General features: G+C 32.9%; 1 protein-coding gene across 6 annotated transcripts in view; it reads right to left on the minus strand.

Annotated features, from left to right (window-relative positions):
- Positions 1-15,025, minus strand: part of TSC22D2 (TSC22 domain family member 2) — a 50,745-nt gene that overhangs the window by 13,376 nt on the left and 22,344 nt on the right. For 3 of the 6 annotated variants that reach the window (XR_011567583.1, XR_011567580.1, XR_011567581.1), the window contains one exon: positions 12,525-12,683. The exons of the other annotated variants lie outside the window; for them this stretch is intronic. The gene's annotated coding sequence lies outside the window, so the exon portion shown is untranslated. The remainder of the gene's footprint in view (positions 1-12,524; positions 12,684-15,025) is intronic. 6 annotated transcript variants of the gene reach the window in all.

Consider the following 15,025-nt stretch of genomic DNA (forward strand, 5'->3'; position numbering starts at 1 on the left):
CATAGTTTGATTCTCTGCTAAGGGTTAAAATGTTCTTTTGTTAGAAAGTTGAAGGTACCTTAAGACTATATAGATCCATATGCAGAATATTATTTAAAAAATTACCTTGCTTTACTCAAAGACCCTCCTAATCTTCTCTGTTGAATCACAATACAATTAAAACTGGAATTCCACAAATCACAAAATAAAATGTTTGTGATAAGAACTTATTTGACTGAACTGGCAATCTCATACACTAAGGTTCAAGCACCTTTACCCAAACCAGGTAAAATCAATTCTTTTTAAAAAGTAGAAGCTATAGTCTTTCTTGGAGGCCAGTCCTCAGGAATCACATACTGTTTCCAATACATCATTTACAATCTTCATCCCCTTGCCCGCCACTCATAATAAGCACTATATCATTAGTGCTAGGAATGCTTTAATTCTAACCTGGGTTACACTTTGCCTCCTCTCAAAGAAATGTGTGTTTTATTTTTAGAAAGTAATTGTTAAGTAGCTGATTGCAAAAGAAGAAATCCAATGAATCTACAGCTCAGCAAGCTTATCAAGGTTAAAAAAAAACAACAAAAAACTATCACCCTTTCCGTAAAAGGAATTTTAAAAATATTTACATTTTCTCACAATTAAGAGCAAATAATCCTCCTTCCAAAAAAGATCCTACGTAGATAAAAATTCATATAGATAGTCTCTATCTATATGAATTAAGAAGAAATAAGAAAATTAAGCTAAGAACTCAAATTGTATGTATCCTAATTATTAACCATAAGTTCTACCAATGTAAAAACAATCTGTTTAATTTCATGGCTTAAAAAACATAGACAAAAGACCCCATGGAAATTTTTATTCTCAGTAACACAAAATAAGTGATTTCTGTGGACCATAAAAGCTATTATCATGCTAAGCAAGCAGGTAAAATGGCTATTCACAAAACTAAACGTTATCAAGTACTCAATCATACTGTGAAAAAAGCTTTTTACCAAGGAAATATTAAAAACCCAGCTAAATATACAAAGATTGATATTTGTTTTTAGCATCAATAAATACCTTGCTCACCAATGCCCTTAGCATATTTTACATTCATCTAATTAATTTCAGGTCAAAATCCTGAAATTTTCTTCCAGAAGAGAATATTTAAAAAGAGGAAAAAAGGATACACACTGTGGATTATACCAATGTCAGTTTCTGGACTTCAGGTGTTTTATATTATAGTCATGCAAAATTTTACCATTGGGGGAAGAACTGGATGAAGGGCTACATGAGACCTCCCTGCACTTCTTTTTTTTTTTTTGAGCAACTTATCTATAAGTATTCCAAATAAAAGTTTTAAAGGAGATACTAGTACATGGTAAAGAATAAATTCAGTGAAAGGAAAGTGAAAGTGAAGTCGCTCAGTCATGTCCAACTCTTTGCGACACCCCAACCAGGTTCCTCCATCCACGGGATTCTACAGGCAAGAGAACTGGAATGGGTTGCAATTTCCTTTCCGGGGGATCTTCCCCACCCAGGGATCGAACCCGGGTCTCCCACATTGTAGGCAGATGCTTTACCATCTGAGCCGCCAGGCAAGTCAATAAACTCAGCGAGTACACACAAAAAGGTATACCATCAATATAAAGTCCCTCTCCTACCTCAGATTCCCTTTGTCCAAGTCAACCACATATATGTATCAGTGACCTTAAAAAAGTCCATTTAGGAAGGAATTCTTTACTGTTTTGGAGTGGGAGAGGCCTTTCTAACTATAGGCCTCAAAATATATGAAGTACTTCTATAAATCTGTAAGACAAGAAGCCCCAGTAGAAAAATGGGTAAAATACACATGAACATTCAACAAGACATTAAAAATACTCTATATCTCATAATAAAAATATAGACTAAAACTATAATATGTGATATTATTTCCCTAAACACACTGGCAAACATATTAAAATTTAACGCAAAATTAGTGAGGTTGTGGGAAAATGGGCCTTCTCTTACTGTGCTGGTGAAAAATGGTATAATGGTATAATCCTTACAGAGAGCAATTTGGTTACATCTAATAAATTTTGCACATACATACACACCCTCACTCTTCAAGTCAGCAATACTACAAGTAGGTATTTATCCAACAGATATTTTTACATACATAGGAAAAATGTACTGACAAAACTACTCATTACAACGTTGTTTGTAATAGCAAAGTTTCTGACTAGCAATAGGAAAGGGCTTAAATAAATCATGGTATAGCCATTCATTTAATACTAGTCATTTAGTAAGAGGGAAAAAAAAAAAAAAAAACCCACAACGGTGCTGTTCTGTGTACTGAGATGGAAACTGGGAAACTGTATGATGTGTATGTATTATCATTTATGTGAAGAAGGAGATTATGTACTGCATATTATGTATATGAAGACAGACTGGAAACACACACAAAGAAAGTTATCTGTTTGTAAAGGCGGGCACAAGGGGAACAGGGATTGAAGGCTACTTTCACGCACTTTGAAGAATACTGAAAAACATTTTCCAAAATGAAAATGACTCATAAAGGAGTTATTACAGTGTGAACTTAAGACATGACCAAATGGCAGACAGGAAACAAGAAAGGAAGAAAGGAGGGAAGAGGACCAACAACTCCTCTTGCTTTTGGAACTTTTTCTTTCTGAAATATTAGGTACTATGTTTAACACAGGAAACTATTAATATACATGATACTTGTGATTTGCAAAATTTATTTCCTTGGCTTAGGGTGAATTAAAATCACTTAAAAACATAACTCCCAGTATAGTTATTTCTGTTTAAAAGTGATGCTGGTAACTAAATTATAAAAGTCTCTCGGATAAGTATCTAAGATACAACGGGCTACATAAGCTTACACAGTGTTGCATTAAAAAATGAATTCCAAATAAAGCATTGGTAAGATCTTTTTTACTTTTTACACTTCAAAGTTATGATATTTTGGAGGAATTATTATTTGATAGTAAAATTCTGATATAATTAGATAGATATTTTTCCTGAGCTACTCTAAGGAAACAACTTAAAAACTAGCCAAACTATTTTTCTGTTAAAACAGTCAAGATGGAAGATATAAAGATTTAGTCACGAGACTTATATAAAAGGAAGACAGCATAGCAATTTTACCATTACAGTCCAAACATTCCAATACACTAAGAAAGTTTAACATTCTATTACTTCAAGTTAAATACTTAAATGTAGTAAGTACATGAAAAATCATATCTACATAAGATAAATTACATAAGATAAATGAGCTTATGCACTGTTATTTCTTATTAGACTAGCATAAGGCAAGGTTTGACACAATGAAAAAGTTATTTCCTTCCTCTGAGTCAGACTGAAAAAAGAAGGGTGTGAGAAAGGGGTAGGAGGAGGGTAGCATTTTCCCCAATGTTGGAGTGCTTACATTTAAAGGAGACTCTCTTGAAAGAGATTTCATTTTACTGTTTACAAAGCAGCAACTGGTAATTTGGTGATAGCGTAATTACAGGGGAGTGAAGGACACATAACAGAGGTGTTTAAGCCCAAATTTAAAATTTGACACTACAGTCCTGGCTAACTTTACTTCCTGGAGACTGGGAAAACAGTATACAACCGACAATTATCTAGACTGAGATGTACACTGGTATCTGAGAGTGAAAAAAGAAGGAGAGAGATTAGGAAGGTATTTTTCCCAATTTATGTTTAGAATAACTAACAAAAACCTATTTAACCTAGTTATACTGAAAAATAACATAGTGGATATAGTTCCATATATTCATTTTAGATATTCTAAAGCCATTCCTTTTAGTCTGCCGGGATAGAAGCTGATAGTTAATCAACATCTAAAAATATGAGAATTTGGAGATTAAAGTACCATATAGGTTAACCTAGTAAAAGTTCTATGGTTTCTGATACTGATTTTAAGACCTATCTTTCCTACAAAAAACAAAACTTCAGTAGAAGAGAAAAAGTCAATAAAAATTCTTAATATGAATGAAGACATTACAAACACATAAAAGCTCAAATTTTTCCAGCTGTGTTAGGAAAAGGATAAAGATTAAGAAAAAGACTTTCAGGGAAAGGACTACGTTTAACAGCCATTTTGTAGTTAAGATCAATTCTCCTTTAAATGGTTAACAATATGGCATTCCTTCCCTTTGACTATGAGTAAATAATAACACTGTCACCAACTAAGGCAATTTTCATGGTGTAAGTATATGAAAATGAACAAAACTGGAGAAAGAACATTAAAAAAAAAAACAATGCCAAGGGCAATAAAAGCAAAAATGTAAAGTTCTTTAAGATTTACATTTCATTTCAGAGGCCAAGAAGCATTGAATAAATTTTTACCTAGCAGTGGGCCTATTATAAAACAATCTTTTTATGTAGCTAAATTCATCTACAATTTTTAAAGTAACTTCGAATTCTTCAGCAATCACATACAAACGGGCCAAAGTGTGTGTGGCAGGAAAAGTGGGGGAAGAATCAGGAACTAGCTTACTATATGTATCTCTACTGCTAACCTTTACATTATCCCACCTCACCTCCCCCCAATTCCAAATGCCTGCAGCTTTTGAACTGAAAAGCCTAAACTTCTTAAGATGCTCCGCGGTTTACTTTTATTCTCTTTGTTGATACTGCTTCTCACTCTTTAAATACTCTACCATTCTTTTAGAGCTTTCTGTGCAAATATTTTCTCTTCTGGAAAGCCTTCTGTAACTCTTCCAGAAGTAATACAGTAAGTCATGCTTCACACTACACTTGCAGCACTCCGCATATAGGGTGTGTTCTAACAGTTTCATCAATCTTCTACCACACAAAAGCGCTAACAATCTACCATAGGGCTGGCAGACATTTAATAAACAATGCTATACGACTAAAGACTCAAAACCTGTATACTTGGAATTTGAGTCCTGAATACCTTACCTGCTATGCTGACTCTGGGGCCTTTTTTTCGGTAAAGTTGTAACACAAAGTAGCTGTACTGGATCACCTCCAAATCATTTCCTACACTTAACAACAAAACTTTTCCAACATTCCTTGGTATTTAATAAACTTGGGTAACGCTACTATTTTAACCAAACACAAAACAAATAATTGAGGAAACATTCCTTACTCTCATTTCTCATTTTCAATTTGAAACTAAACTTGCTATACGTTCTTGCTAATATTAATGAAATACTCCATACACCTAGGTAATTCAAATACCTTTGGTGGTAACAGGTGATAAATCCTGAACAAACTTCTGCCTCTTATTTCCTAACAGCCAAATCTCAGTAACATTTACCTTTCTAGATGACACTTTTGTAAAAAAATAAAAATCGAATCTGTCTCCTCTGCACACACACAACGCTCAACAAATATTGGGTGAAGAACATGAAGTTAGATAGTGTTCATCACAGAGAAGACCACTAGATGTGGAATTAGCAAATATACATTGCAACTTAGCCTCACCTCAGGTTTACTATGTCCAGAGGCAAGTTACTCTTATTGGGCTTTTTTCCTTCATCATTTAGTTTTAGAGACTTATGAAATACCCTAACTACTTCAATGTGGTGGTGTGTGTGTTTGGATGGGTATGGGAGGGGAGGGAAGGGAAGAGGGGTGCAGATTCAGTGAGAAGAAAGGATAGTAACATTCAACTCAAGTCTTAAAAAAGTTACCCAAGGAAGTAAAGGAGTAAAGGGAATAGCTAGACACTGTAAAATGCTTGGTCACAGGGATTAAGCAAGGGAAAACGAAAGTTTTATAACTCAAGCACAGAGAATCTTTAAGAAATCAGAGGGATGATAAAAATGAGAGTCACCTATAACATAGAAAACACCAATGACTGCAATTTTTAGTATGGAGCAACTCAGGAGTGGGGAGATAGTTAATGAGTCATAAGAAAGATTGTTAAGATTTTTTGAGGGGTGGAGAGTGAGTGGCAAAGAAACTTGCAGATGGAAATGAGACATTTTAAGCTACATTTGGGACTGCTGACTCTAGGATATAGATCACGATGGAGAAACAAAAGTTGAGAAATAAGGTTACTAGGAATAGGTATGTAGAACTCCATAGAGTAATCTCTGGCAAGGAGTCTAGATTTGAGAGTTGTCAGAATGTGGTAGGTAGCTCCAACTGTAAGAGATAATCCTAGTTAAAGAGTGAAGACAAATAGGGCCAGGACACTGGAGAAGATCAGCAGGTAAAAAGCTAGAAGAAGGGCTGGGAAGAAACTACCCTTTCTTGAGAAAACTAATTATTTCTTTCACTGAATAGCCTCATAATTGTCTCTTCTTTCTCAAGCATTCCACATATTAATTTTTTAAACTACGCAGCTATTCTTGAACAAATCCTCTCAATCCCATTTCCACAATGAGGCCTAACCAAATGAGTCAAAATGAGACTATCCCCTTGAATATCAAATGTCAAATACCAGTGAAGAGATCATAATTTTTGCTTGTCTTACAGCTAATCTCTTCATTTATGCCTGCAGAGATGTTATTTAAAAAAGCTTTTATAGAAAAAGCGTAATTCTATGGACAATATATTTGACAAAGTAAAACTGATCAGGTTAACCATTAGGGTTATCTGACTAAAACTCAGCTTTTGTTCCCAGGTTAATAATTAACCTTTCTTTACTATATTATATCCCTTCCTAATTGTCCCCAAAGTCCAAGAATAGTAATAAATAAGAATGGAGGTTATCAAGGAACTGTTTCAAAATAGGGATAAACCCAGAAGAATAAAAGTAAAAGTATCATGAGGTTTTTAAAGAGATCGTTGTTTCATTATGAATTAGACTAAAGGGACAGCTCCAAGCATGGTCATTACCCTTCAATAAAGTGAAGAGAATACTGTATCAGGGGAAAAAAATCTGGTCTGTTTTACTTTTAATAAATCAATTATTTTGGGATGTTTTAAAAATATAGGTTGGCCTGGGTTTGAGCAAAGAATTAAGTTGCTCATCTTCAACAAATCTAAGAAGAGTACTGTGAAGGCATGCCCTGAATATTTAAAACTGTCTAGGTTGTCACTTCACTACCGTTTGGCTTAACTGTCTTTTGCTCTCTACTTCACTCTGGGGTAAGACAGTTGACTTCTTAGTAGCTGCCTAAGCAAAAGGCTGAATTCTCCAAGAGTAATAAAGGGGGTTAAGAACATAGGCTTTAGAATTAGACAAGCTCGTTTTAAAATCCCAACTCCACTACTTACTAATGAGGTGCTCTTACCAAGTTAACATACTGAAACCAGTTTCCTCATCTGTTAAATGGGTCATGGTTTGTACCTACCATAAAGGATTGCTGTAAGGATTATATGAGACTTTTTACAATAGTAGTACTTAAAATTTTTTTGTTCCTCCTATTGTTTGGATCAATTTGGATTTTGACAGTGTTTAAGGTTTACTATCTTATAAGTGTATAAGTTTACTATCTTATAAGTGTATCTTGGATTAAAAATGAAGCAGTAAGGTATAAACAAAAATTATGATTAATATTAAGAAACAGCCTTTATGGTCTTTCCCAAAGACAAATCATGCTAGTTATGCTTTCAATCTACTTGATTTCTTGTACTTCTTTGATTATTTTGTACTCTTTGTTAAAGATTCAATGCAGTCACAAAATATATGCTAATAAAAATTGTTTGACTTGAGATTTAAACTCACATCAATGTTTATGAAGCACAGCATTCCTGTGAATTGAACATCAGTAAAATTCTTTGATCTTTGATAGGATCTTAAAGTTTCATTGTTTAGATATATATAATCTTAACTTACTGTAAAAAACTTTTCCAAAGGCCACTAAAATATAACTTAATCAGTTTAATCCAACATAAAAATTTCCAAAAACCAGTTTAACCAAAAATATGTTACATGACATTTCAACAATAAATATTACTAAAAACTCAAAAGAGTGGGATAAAGTGTTGTTTTGCTTCTAAACTACATTTCCCTTAGTTGAGAATCACTGCTTTAGAATTACTTAACTCAAAAAGGGATCTGGGACAATAAAGCAAAGTATAAAGTAGCAGTATTATAAAATTTAAAGGGTTACAAGGTTTTCTCACTCATGGAGAAATGCAGTAAAAAATGCACATCTTCAGCGGCAAAAGTTTTAACAGCTAATTACTTTTTCTCATTTCTTCTTTTTAATCTGGGCCGTTGGCAGTGAAACTGTCATGTCCTAACCACTGGACCAACCAGGGACTCCCTGCTTTTTCTCATTTCAACCTAGATCCATATCCTGAATTATTACAGGCAATAACAATTCTATAAAATAGACATGACTAGTGACAGAACTTTACAATAGTTTGTACACATCAATTTATGTAAAATTTTTATGATGGTTTCTAGACTTACATCATGACCTGAAATTTGTTAAATCAATTTAAATTCTAGAGATAATAAAATGAAATGGTATGCTTTACCAACATAATCTTTGCCCTCTTCCTTTCTTGCCAATAGGCCCTTATCCCTCTGACTCTTCCATAAATAACTGTTTTTGTTGTCTTCACTGAATGTTCTTCTTCCTTGAATTAAACCTTAAAGGTAGGAACTGTGTCTATCTCGAGGGTCTACTTATTACAACACTCTGCATATAATTGACACTGAACATTTAACTGAATAAAGGATGGAATAAAACATATAGTATTTAATATATTATCTAATTATATGTTGTAAGTTCAACATGAACTTATGGCAAGTTGAGCTTACTGTGCTGGGAAAAAGAGTTAAGAAATCAACCAGATACTTAAACTGTTAGAAACTAAAGATATCACAGGAACATAATAATAAAGAGAAGGCTTCATTAGAATTTTTTTTCCTCCCTGACAAAGTCAGCTTAAATAAAAAGCCAATAAACTTTTTTCTGATATTCCTTTCATCTGGTTGTTATTCACTGAAAAGGAAGAAAGTGTAACAGTTTCTATATAACATAGGCAACCAAAGTAGAGAAACTCTAAGTATGAGGAAAAGTCAGCGCTATGGATTTTCAGGTTACTTCTGACAAAATTAAGCCAGTGAAATTTAGCAGTTCTATGGAGATGACAAAATCATAGTAGACTTTGTGGGAAAAAAGTTGGACTTTAAAATTCAATCATCGGGAAGAAGAAAACGAAACCAAAGGCTATCCTGAAAGTGGAAAGAGGAGTTCAAAGCTTGCTGGTTTGGTCAGGTCAGAGAAAGCTGACAACTCAAACTGTCATGTCTTTAAGTGTGTATCATGAACAAGCAAAAGTTCTAAGTGAAGTAGATCCAGGATTCTGAAGAAATTCAGATATACTTCACTCTTTTTATACTGGGGATCAATGCACATATAAAGGAGTCCCATGAAACCCTCGTATCACCTCTAGAATCAACAATTAGGAAGAGAGGAAACATCCTGCGATCTCTAAGATGTTAAGCAAAGTCTCCTTATCCACTGAAAAAGAGCTTCAGAACTAAAAACCATGACTCATGGCCATGAACTGGAACCCATATTCTTGACTACAGCTGCTATGAAAACTAACAGAACGAACTACAGAATATTCTCAGTTCAATGTTTCCATAGAAATTGTAGTACAGCTTACATTTTTACATGAACCTAACCTCTCTACTAAATCTTTAAATGATGGCAAGGTATTTTTCTGCTTCACATTTTAGAGTCTCTGCTATACAAGGGTTTATAAAGGTTTAAACATGAAATGGAAAAAGAAAGAAGACCAGGAAGCTAAGATAAACATCACTGGAGGTGTTCAAAGGCTAGATGACAACTTGGAAGGTATGTGGTAGACATAATTCAAGTATAAGACAAGTGGTTTGACTAAGTGACCACTACATTCCCTTCTAACTCAGATTTATAATTCTAGACTCAGAAGTGGTACCAAATAAAAGGTTTTTGTTCTGAAGTCATACCCAGGTTTGAATCCGCATTTGATTTTACGGTATGACTTCACACCAATTATTTAGCCTCTCCAAAGGATAATAAATAGGACCAGATGCTAGGATTCAGTGAGATAATGCATTTGTGTCTGGCACATGGTAAATACTTAACACGTTAACTACATAATTTATATTAGTAAGGTACAGTTTCATTTGTTTTTGCTTTAAGCAGTAATATTATCATAGATTTATTAAGCCATATTTAGACACAGGAACTCTGTTACAAACACTTAAAAACAGGCTAAAGGTTATAAGGTTTGGAGTTCATCTGAAGATAAAATTAAACCAATGAAAAGGACTTGCACCAAGTAGTTGCTCAACAAAAAAAAATCCTGTTTTTCTGACCCCCCAAAAATAAATGTTACATAAATATTTTAAAAGTAAATATAAAATAGGTTTCTTAATGGTTATCCACAACTAAGGGCAAATGTGATGTAGCTTAGTAAGGGGTTTTACATTTGACTCATCTCCCCATCCCAAAATTTGCAGTCTGAAGTAGCCTTTTAAACTGCTGATAGTGTTTCCTATTTATAGATCCTAAATACTAAAGGATGAACTCCTTAATGGTTACACTTAGTATAATACTATTCCAGTAAGTACTAAAACTTTCTAATACATATATACTTGTTTATAATTATAAGCATTAAATTTAAGTGGATGTTATTTTACAATGCAATAAATAATTTTAGATAGTAAGCAACCTAACAAATTTATTTTTTGGCAAGTGCTTTAAAAGATGGTTTTATAATGAGGATGACCCCCTGCTACTAAATTCAAAGGAAGTCAAAATTATGTATTCATATCTTCATACAATATGATATTCTCCCTTATCTTATCCTTCAAGTTTTCCAGGGTTACTCTCTAGACCTGCATACAACTGAGAGCCCAGATTCCACTTAGAAAGCTAGATCTGAACCCTAGTTTCACCACTTAATGGCTATGTGACCTGAGAAAGTTCCTTAATCTAAGTTTTCACTTTCCTTCTCTATAAGCTGAGGCTATTGATAGTATATATACATCTGCTGTGAAAATTAAGTAACAGGTCAAAAATACTTGGCATGATATCATGTTGCATATTTTTACTTAGCAGTCCCTGACATATAGTAATCCCTAAGTAGCAAAAAAAAACAACTACTCTGTGGAGAAATTCAATCAGCACTTGATCACAGAGACTCAAAGGATATACTCTAAACTAAAAGCAATTAGGCTCTGATTTGTTCCATCAGTCTAATGATCACTCATAATAAACTACCCTTGGATAAATATCAGTAAGAGTTACAGATTGGTGTACTCATTAAAAATTTCTTTCATACGTCATGTATTTGGGTGTCTAACAAGGCCTGTTCCTTAGACACAAACATTCACTAGCAATGTTACCCAACTATTTTTGAAAACCTGGCAAATGCTCTGAACCTTTCACTGAAAACATACATAATGTTCTATCCAAAATTCCACAGGCTTCATGACCCTCTGAAGCCTACCCACTGACTACTAAATATAGATACCTTACCAAAGAAATTAGAACTTATTAAAAAATAAAATGAAAAACATATATAGAATAAGGGACAACTGCTATTAGTTTGTTGTATTTTCTTCCAGACTACCACTGATTGCTATTACTGGTTTAAGAAACTTAAGTTTGTATACAAAATCTGATCAAAATGAAGTCATGGAATACTATTATCTGAAGCAATTTAGAATATAATTAAAAAGAATTAGTATGAATGTGTACAAAAGAATAACATACTTCTGATTAAGATTAGAAATAGATACCACAGTCTATTTAGATGATGCTTTTCAAATATCTGACAGGCTTGCAAAATGTGTGTACCATATTTTAATGAAAAATATTAATTCTAATATTTTCTGTATAACTTTGGAAATGTATCTTAGCATAGATTCTTTTTCTTCATATGCAAAATATGATGATCAGGTTGAGGATTAAGATATCCTAAATCTAAACTGTATTATCTAATCTAAACCATTTTATTTTAAGAGTTCCCCTACAAAATACAGCTATGTAAAACAAAGCAAAATTAGAAGACCTATTATAACACAAGTTTACAAATTTCTGCTTTCTAAGCAGAACACAATTCTGAAAGGAAATGTTTTTTCAGGGTATACAAATAATGTATAATGACTTCTGATATATTATTTTCATTTGATATTATCATCTTAGGTATTCTCAAGAACTGAGAGAGTTTCTTCAGCTTTCATTTTTAGTGACAGCATGAAAAATGCCTTTTTTATGAAAAATAAAATCCTATAAGTAATTAAATTATAGTTTATGAAAAAGATGGATGTAAAACTTCTATAAAAGATCAGTATTTCTCAAATATTTCTTGGGATATTAACTAGAAGGTATATGGGGTCCCTAATTATATCGTAAGCATCCACAGCAGATGCGATAGCAATATTTAAATAATCATACTATGATATAGGATGTCACTTTATTTTTTAAACTATTAAATACCACTGCAAAGATACAGCCTGAAAGGATTACATACTCCAAGTATTAAAAATTCCAAGTTTTAACGTATATATTTAATACTATACTCTTACGTTATACAATGTGCTCAGTTTGTTCATAAATATTCATCTCAATACAATAACATCAGGTATAATACATAAAATCTAATCCATTAAGTCTTACCAATTTATGACCTGATGAGACACTCTTGTGGACAACATTCAGTCCTTAGAAGCTAGAATAACCCTTCAACCATGTGAGGGCATCACAACTTTTAAACTTTCGGCTTTCGATCATTATTATGTCACATTCCTCCTCCGATGCTGAATTCTAAAAAAAATTCTAGCAAAGAGTTTAAGTAAATAAGTGTTTTAATCAAATAGCCTTTAAAAATCTTTTATAGCAAAGGTTTATGTTCTACCATGATTACACAACTGATATTTTGTACTTTTTTTTTAAATGTAAAATAATTTCATATTTGATCTGGATACTTCAAGCTTTAAATAACATGGACTTTCAGGCCATCAGGAATACTTGTCAGTAAAGAGTCAAGTAGAAATGTAACCCATCAAAGGTTTAAGATCATGATCCAGAAATTATGATTTAACACCATAACCTGGTATAGATAGCTTTGTAGTTCTGCAGAATGGCACTTGAGTTATACTGTTTCGTCCACAACCATACCAGTTTCTAGACTTACACAGCACAGGTGGCTGGATCAGTAATATCTATATGAATCACTAAATGCTCTAGACAGCATTCAACTTAATACCTAAATCCAAGTCTATCTTTATCATCCCCAGTTTTAAAATTAGACAACACGATGGAAAGAATAAAATTTTAGTACGTGTTTTATGTAATAGATATAACAGTCTATCCTACTCGAAAGTAATCCTACTGCTCATCTGTGTATGCCGCTGCTGCTGCTAAGTCCCTATGGGCATGGAAGAAAATAGGGGGATAGGAAGATTAAATAATTGTAAAAATTACTTCATTGAGAATATAATCTTAAATTTATTACATGTTTATAAAAAAGCTTTCAATTGGGTACCTGTTTTAATCATTAGAAGGTAATATTATCATTTTCTGCTTGAATTTTCTGTTTGATAAGAATGTTGATTTATAATTTTAGTCAGCAGTAATCCATTCAAAGGGAACCCACACATTTATGGGCACATTTCTGCCTACATCAAACCCCTAAATAAAATGGCATAATGAGGTAAAGGGGAGGGGGAAAGAGGAAAGCCCTTATTGAGGAAGATTAGATGTGCAAAGTTATAAAAAACTCAAAGACAGCATTGTAAAGGAAACTCTGCAGCCATCTCCAGAGATATTTGACCCAAATATAGGGGGCTGGAGTTACGTTGTTATAGATTTTAACTTTTAATGTTAAATTTTCTATTAAATACACACGGTCATTTAAAAGTCTTCTATATAATCTGAAGGTCTACTTGAATTTTTTCAATTTACAAATATAACCTTTCCAAATGTAACCTGACAACACATTTGACTTCAACAAAATCAAAGATTTTATTTTCAAAGGACAGCCTTACAATGTAATCACCTGGTGAAGGCAAAAATCCATATTTATTAGGATAAATAATAGTTGAAGGTTGTGGTCATTTCATCAACATTACTATCAAAATGCTTTTAGAATGTTTTTATGCAACTCTCATCTCCTATCAACCAAAATTCTACCATAATTTAAAAAATAAAATAAGTTACTTTAATGATTTACTCTTTTGAGGGACAAGTCCCATGAGAAGATACAATACACAGACATATTTAGCAAAGTAAATGGTTCCTGAACTATATAATCAGTAATGCTGGTAAGCTGCTTGTCTGTAAGACTTTGATGAACTGGTCATTTAAATGGCTGACTACTCGGTCTTTTAGTAAAGGACCTACCAACAAAAAGCACTGTCAAGATAAATGCCTGGAAAAAAAATCTCTGAAAGATAGAATTAAACCAGCCATATAAAGCAGATTTAATTATTTGTACTGTGTTATAAAAATGGTACTTTAAGGTTGCGTGCACCATACAAATGTATGGGAAATTTAGGATGTAAGAGTTGTACACATTAAAAATATATAAAACTTCTGTGTCAATTTTTCCCCAAGCATGCTTTCTCAAAATTAGTTCCTACCAAGAACAAGGCTCACAACTGAAGAGTTTCAATCACTAAATTCTAACATGTAGGAAATTCTTATTAAAAATTGGAAATAAAATTGAGTAAATGAAGTGCTTGTAGATGAAAAGAGTTAAGATTAATTAGATATCCTTTAAAATTTAACTTAGAATTCTAAAAGTGAATATTTAGAAGTTATTCATAAGCTTGAATCTCTGGCAAGATTGCTATAAAAAACAAATCTTGAGTATTTCCTATAGTTATCACTTCATTCTTTAATTTTTGAGGAAAAAATTTCTACTGAACTGAGAATGAGCTATTAAATGTTCTTTTAGCCCAGCAAGAACCAGGCTAAAGTTTACAGTCATTTACCTAATTTTATGGCAAACTTGTATTAACAGAATAAAAGAGTGAGCATAGGGGCAAAGAGGTAGACCATTTGCAATTTCCAAGTCATTATTTGAAAACTTGTAAGTGAAATCAGACAAATCTATATATGAGTTCCTAAAGGAACTTGCTATTTGAATGCATGTGCTTAGCTTCTTTTGGTACAAA

The sequence above is a fragment of the Bos indicus genome, chromosome 1 (assembly GCF_029378745.1).
Source record: "Bos indicus isolate NIAB-ARS_2022 breed Sahiwal x Tharparkar chromosome 1, NIAB-ARS_B.indTharparkar_mat_pri_1.0, whole genome shotgun sequence".
Classification (NCBI taxonomy): Eukaryota; Metazoa; Chordata; class Mammalia; order Artiodactyla; family Bovidae; genus Bos; species Bos indicus.